This window comes from Cyprinodon variegatus, unplaced genomic scaffold (genome assembly GCF_000732505.1).
Source record: "Cyprinodon variegatus isolate N-32 unplaced genomic scaffold, C_variegatus-1.0 Scaffold105, whole genome shotgun sequence".
NCBI classification, from domain to species: domain Eukaryota; kingdom Metazoa; phylum Chordata; class Actinopteri; order Cyprinodontiformes; family Cyprinodontidae; genus Cyprinodon; species Cyprinodon variegatus.
In genome coordinates this window covers 898,333-905,728 of record NW_015150558.1, presented here as the reverse complement: position 1 = coordinate 905,728, position 7,396 = coordinate 898,333, and the positions used below count along the sequence as shown (strand labels likewise).

The 7,396-nt window shown below is 41.4% G+C and overlaps 1 pseudogene; it reads right to left on the bottom strand.

Moving 5' to 3' along the window:
• Window positions 1–7,396, bottom strand: part of LOC107084609 — a 34,279-nt pseudogene that overhangs the window by 2,651 nt on the left and 24,232 nt on the right.

Genomic DNA, 7,396 nt, shown 5'->3' with positions numbered 1-7,396 from the left:
TTTAACTTTTTTGAAATGACTATGACCTGGATGACTGAGAATAATACAGGAAAATCAGAATGCCAGAGCAAAATAGAGAGAGGATGTAGAAGAAACATTCCTACATATTAAACTGGATTAACAGGCATATAGAGAAAAGGTGTTTGCTGGATCTGTTAAGGTAACTGGTTCCATAGAGTCAGTGCAATGACAGAACCGTTTGTATTTAGAAGGATTAATAAAACCTGAAATCATCTCTGATCCAAAAAACGCAACATCAGTTGCTTTATTGCTGAGCTATAAGAGATTTATTTGTTTCTTAATTTAGGGAATATATCAAAGTGGATGCAGAGGAATCAGTTTTTGTTTGAGTTGAACCAGAAGGTTCTGCAGCATTTTGGGAGAATCAAACCGAATGGGAGAAGATCGGGGGGCCAAGAACAGAGCCCTGAGGTACGGAAGAGGAGAAGGACCACTGGAAAAATAAAAAAAAGTTAACTGATTTTTTAATTTTATTTCAATAAAATATGAGAAAAAAGTCAGAATTCTGACTGAATTTTGACAGCTAACAAACATGTTAGCATCAATTCAGTCAGAATTCTGAGATTAAAATTTGAATTTTGGATCGGAATGTAGATGGTGCCCATTTACTATATGTGTATATATTTTATCTCTTTTTATTATTATTATATTGTGTTGTTGGATGTGTGTGTGTATATATATATATATATATATATAACTGTAACTGGAGCGTGTAACAAAAGTAATTTCCCACTGGGATTAATAAAGTATTTCTGATTCTTTACATTCAGATCCAAAATTCTGAGATTAAAGTCAGAATTCTGAGAAAAAAAATCTAAATTCTGAGATTAGAGAGAATTCTGAGATTAAATTTAGAATTCTGACTTTTTTCTCACATTAAACTGAAAATAAATTTTAAAAAATCAGTCCCAGTGTCCCTAATCCTCTTCCGTACTGAGGCACTGCAAATGAGAGAAAAACAGGTTCTCACAACCTGATAAAACCAGATCTAGAATATCTAGGAGACCCCTAGAAGTTTTTACTGAAACTTCTATTCTATTTTATTTTTATTTTAAAGGTCCAGAAGAAACCAGACCATGAGAACTGACCTCCGTCGTCAAACAGCCACCAGATGTCGATGGTTCCTTTCCCTTGTTTCTTCTTAAACATCTGGCTGCTCTCCAGAAGACGCTGGTCGGTCAGACTCAGAGGACTCTTGGTCTCTGTCGCTGGAAAACGACACATTAAGCTCTAGAATCAAACAGAGAGGATCTGGGGCTGCAGGTTTTCATCCACCTCTTATGATGAGCGGGCTGCTCTGGTTGCTGTGGGTTTTCGACGGACAGGAATCCGAGTCCGAGTCTTTCGCTGGACTGATGGGAATCAGAACATCTTTACTTTCCTTTGGTGGTTTCTCACTCGGCGACAGCAGCTCGTCTAAAGGAAAAAAAACAAAGGAAACCATCTTTGTTTCAGTCATTTGCTTCGTTTTTCCCTTTCCTTATGAAGCCATGTTTCAATCTGAGGTTGAATTTAGGAAAACTGCATCGAACAAAAAGAATCTCAAAGTTCAAAATTATGTTTTGTCTGTTTTTGATGCGTTGTTATGGAAGCCAGGGGCGGATTTAGGAAATGTGGGGCCCTAGGCAAAGACAGGCAGGGGGCCCTCTGAATTGACAAAACATAAAAAGAGCCATTCTCCAGATAGAGAAATGTTAATAGAATAGACATTCATTATCTGTTCTAGGTTGTGTCCCTCTCTTCTTGTCCCTTTTCTTCTTGTTTTCCTCTCTATGTTTTGTACTCAGCTGACTTTTCATGCTGTCTCTAAAGGAATGAAAGATTTTTTCCAAGCACTAAGCTCACTTAGCTGATTGCTCCTTCCTGTGTTTCCAAAAAGGCCAAAGTAAATAACCCAGTCCTTCTTTTCACTGTAGACAAGCCATGATCTGCTTATCTGTTCTCCATTTTTCATTTGGATGAAATAATAGCTGCATGAATCATGACAGCAGACAAGATAGAGGAGAGCAGGAGGCGGGGTTACCAATCTACTCGCTCTGGAGAGCAGAGTTCGCTGCTTTTAGATGTTGTCTCCAAAGTCTCCAGTAGCAGAAAAAAGTCTCTAGATTTGGCGCTAGGAGCTTTTTAGAAATCAAAGTGCTAGAGGGGTCTGAAAAGTGGCTAAATATAGCGACTAAAGCGCTAAGTTGGCAACACTGCTCTTTGCATGGTTTGTTTTCAAATGGTTTGCTGCTGTCTGTTTGGACCTTTCTGAACATGTGCAGCAAATGGACTGATCCAATATGGTGGACACTGAAGGGGGGGGGGCTGAGACACACTTAATATTATCAGCGTTCTGATGGCATTTTAGCCAAAGGATTTTATTAAAAAACATAATTAATGTGCAGAAATAAGTGATAGTATTAACCATGTATTAACCATACATGTAAACAGAGTTTTATGGGGCCCCCAGGAATGGGAAATCCCCCCCCCCCCCGACGGAAGTTTATTACCAAAAATGAGACAGCTTATCTCATAGTAACAAGATACTGATCAAACTAAAACTAACTCCATCCACATTGAGGAAACTCAGTATTTCCCAGTGTCGCAAACCTAAAAGGAAATAAAAGCAGATTAAATCTGACAACCCACTCATTGTTCATGTTTCATGTAGCGTAGCGATGACTGAATCCCTGATTTCCCAAATATAACATATAATCTGTTAATTATGAGATCTTATCTCGTAATTATGAGATAAGCTGTTAAGGTTCTGGGTTCGATTCCTGGTCCAGGGTCTTTCTGCATGGAGTCTGCATGTTCTCCCTGAGCATGTGTGAGTTCTCTCAGGGTACTTTGGACCCAACAGTCCAAAAACATGACTGTTGGGTTCATTGGCTTCTCTAAATTCTCCTTAGGTGTGAGTGAATGGTCGTTTGTCCTGTTTGTCTCCGTGTTGCCCTGCGATGGACTGGGGACCTGTCCAGGGTGGACCCCGCCTCCTGCCCCTAAACAGCTGGAGATAGGCACCAGCAGCCCTCGCGATTGGGATAAATGGATGGATGGATGAAAGGAAGGATGGATGGATGGATGGATGGATGGATGGATGGATGGATGGATGGATGGATGGATGGATGGATGGATGAAAGGAAGGAGGGAAGGAGGGAAGGAGTGTGCTTCCAAATGTAGAATACTTGAAAAATGAGAAAGAGATGATGAATGTATTTTTACTACATCTAAACACCCAGCACCTTGTCCTGGAATGTGAGAGATGTCCAGTCCGTCCATCAGCCTGAGGATCACCACTCCAAACTGCAGGTCGAAGGCGTCACTGCAAAGAAGAAAAGCCTCTTAATCAGAACGTCAACCTGATGAGGCTAAAAAGTTTCTCCTCTCATCCAAGGACCTTCTTCAGTTCTAACTATTGGTGGGTGCACTGAGAATAATATACTGTAGGTGGAACCAAGATATGGGGGAAACATTTCACAGGCACATGGCTCAACACAGGAGGGCAAATCCTCAGGAGAGCCCTCAGCTGTTCATCTACACCTGTTGGAGGGCAACAACGTCCATATCATGACCAAGGAAGACAGATTTCCTAACCTGGAAAAACCGTCTCTCAACAGAGGAGGTGGTTTCAGACTTTCACCTAGTAATACACTCTGCAATATTTTCAATCGTTGCACGTAGCTACAGCTCAAACTATGACAAAACGGCGGGGTTTAAAAGTTCACAGCACGTTCCCACACTGTGCGATCCGAAGCTCTGATGCGATCTACCTGCTCACACTGTACGTCCAAAAAAACACTTCGTACTCAGCGGCGGGAGATGGCGCTGGTCGGACTCGTCAATCTGACAGAAGAAGAAGCTCTGCTCGTAGCTCTGCTTCAACAGCAGGATTTGCAGAGGAACGCCTTTGGACGGCCGACTGAATTTCAAACATGTTTGATTTTCTCCCGACCTTATTTATTCCTGATGGGGAGGAGGTCATGAGGTTAATCGCTCTTCGTTGTTCCCTGTACGCTACACGACCCAGGACGAACCATGAGGCGGAAACTCGGCCCGATCAAAACAATTCTTGAACGACTGAAAAATCATCTCAAAATAGGTCAAAAACTGTCGGGTATGTCAGGCTCTGCAAAGCACTTCTAGAAACAACACCCAGAAGATTCCCCTCTCACCTGCCCTCACCTGCCCTCACCTGCCCTCACCTGCCCTCACCTGGCTCTCACTTCAATGAGGGATAAAATAAAATAACTGCAAACACAGAATTATTAGTGCTATAACTGGCTATTAGAGAAATTATAACATTTTTACCTTTAAAATTTTTGTTAATGTATTTTTCATGACTTCAACACCGTCTACTTAGCAGACAACACATTACAAACATATACAGCCTGATAATCCAGGAACATTTATCGCTGCATTGAATTGTTTCCAGTATCACAGTGGAAATGTTGCTGAAGTGGTAAAGATGGCTTCATAAACAACATCGTAAACATGAACGACCCTCATTATTAAACATGCATTACCAGTTATCAATGTGTATTACCGGTAACAATGAAGTTGTTATGATGTGTTTAGTTTCCCCTACTCAGAGATGGGAAGTAACGAAGTACAAATACTTCGTTACTGTACTCAAGTAGATTTTTCTGATATTTTTTACTTTACTACTTATTTTTATGGCGACTTTTTACTTCTACTCCTTACATTTTTACACTAATATCTGTACTTTCTACTCCTTACATTTTAAAAAATTGTCTCGTTACTTTAGTTTTGAATCATTTCAATGGAGTTACCGTTATTATTTTTCACGTCATCAATACCAAATTCAATCTAATTGGATGGGAATCTACGTTGCATTTGACGCACCACTACAAGATGAATCGACAGATTCGGCGGTATTCATTGGCGGCAAATCATTGCAGCTTGGTGGCGGTGGCGTTAGCATAGTAGCATGGACGACGAGATGATTGAAAATGAACACAACGGAGATCTAGTCCTATTGGCAGACATCCATTTAAAATGTAGGCAACGGCATGAAAAAAGTGGTTTCTACTTTTACTTTTATACTTTAAGTAAATTTACAAGCCTGTACTTTGTTACTTTTACTTGAGTAAAGAAGTTTAATCAGTACTTCCACTTTTACCAGAGTATTTTTTAACATAAGTATCTGTACTTTTACTCAAGTACGGAAAGTGAGTACTTTTGCCATCTCTGCCCCTACTAGTATATTAATCTCAGCCTCTCGGATGAGAGGCGAAACTTCATGTCCAGTTTCCTAAATTGAACCTTTCGAGTTCGAACCTGACCGGGGTGACTAAGAATCTTCACTGATATGCTAACCTGATGAGGTTTTACTGTAAGTTTAACAACAAGACTTGTTTTAGAAATGAGATAGAAGGAGTATAACTGGTTTATGTATCAGAAGGACCTGAATTATTCGATACAGAAGAAGGAAGACGATTATTTTTTGTATTCTAAGTCGCAAAAGGAGAAGAGCTGGAAAAAGAAGCAGCAGGTCCGACAGATGAAGCATCCATCCTGAGGCTACTGCCCCCCAGATACTAACTCATTTATGATCCATCAGTGGATGCATATTAATCTATTTAGGGGGGAGTTCACTGAGAGGCGGATCAGTTCTCACTGGATGGTGTTGATGTAATTCTCCACGTCTCTCATGTTTCCGTCACTCCAGTTGTTTTTGAAACCCATGACCAGCGTGTTGGGCTTCAGACGACCCAGACCCACCGCCTGAAGAGAAGAGGTCAGCATCAGGAGACGACCTTTTTATCTGGAGGCAGGAAATCATCACCCAGACGTACCTGAAGGAGCAGCTGCGCCCCAACCCGCATGTTGTCTGCAAAAACGGGAGCATAAAAGGCTTTGATCCGTTTTTTAATCAGCCAGCGCCGACACCGGAGGTAATCCTGGGAGAGCTCCTTCTGGTTGGGCCGACGGGAAACCTTCAGGAGGAAAAGAGAGCGGCTGAAGGAAATGTCCGATCGGCTCATTCCTGCAGGGGATCCTGCTGCATACCGTTCTGACGTGACCGCAGACCATGAGGCTGACGTTCTTGGTGAAGGAATGGACCAACTGCAGGAGCGCCGGGCGGGAGTTTGGATAACCGGCCAGAACCAAACACTGCGGCCTAAAAAAAAAAAAAAATAGATCAGGATTTATTTCCTTTACTATCTGATCTGGACCCAGAGAGTAAAGCTAAAAGATTATTGGATTTGGAAAAGGAAACTCATGAGAAAATGTTTCAATCTTTCAGAAAACGTAGTTTTTGTGTAAATCTGTAAGATTTCTGAAAAAAAGACCTGAAGTTTTTGACATGGTCCTCGACGGTGGAGAGGTTGAGGCAGTGCGTCAGCGCCTGGTTGTAGATCAGAGCCTGAGTGGAGGAACCCCAGTTCACATCTATGGAGAACAACAGGTCAGCAGATGGAGGCGTTTGATTGGACGGCAGTGAAGTAACCAGGCGCTACTGCTGGGAACCGTTAGCAGGACCAACGGTTCCCACTACAGCGGAGGTCTTCAACAGCGCGTCCGTGACCCCTAGGGGGTCCACGGAGGTACTGCATGGGGGTCCCGAAAGTTTTGGTTGATTAAAATTTTTTTTAATGCAATTTTTTCCACTAATTGAAATGTCTTTAAATCCACATTAACATGAATTCAACAGACTGTAGTAAACAGATAAATGGAGGCAGAAGATGTCTTTCAGTCATCAATGCCAGTGGTGGTTCTAGACCAAATGTACCAGCGGGCCAAAAGGGGGCCAGCGTGTTTTCATGGGGGCCCAGAAAAGCATGAAATAAAAAAAAAACAAGGGATTCAAATATATTAAGAGAGCTGCATGAAGTGAAGTTTCTATTCGATTGGGTTTCATTCAAATTCTATTTCTTATTAGATCAATAAACATTCATAAATTAGGAATTTTACATATTTTCCGACTTAATTTAAGTTAAAATGACCCTTTTCTCTAAATCTGAAGAAAAACTGTTAAATTCAGACATGAAAATTAGAGCAATTTGTTTTTTAAAAAATATTTAGCAGATGAAAACTGGGATCCTATCTCAGCACCACTGAAGCTGTCAGCCTATTGTTTTTAAATAATTAGTAAAACAGAATTTGTAAAGGAAAAAAATGAAATAGATCCAAAGGACCAATCAGTAACCATTTCTGTTTCAGCGCAGATCATCATTAGAGCTTCTTTGAGTATAATGGCTTCACTACAGGGGCCAGGACATGATCTACAGGGGCTCTGGCCCCTGTTGGCCCCTGTCTGGAACCGCCCATGATCAATGCAAACATTCAGCGACACACAGGAGCTCTTTCAAGCTGGGCACCGTTTCATTCACAACACCTGTCCCATCAACCAGGAATCAGAAATACT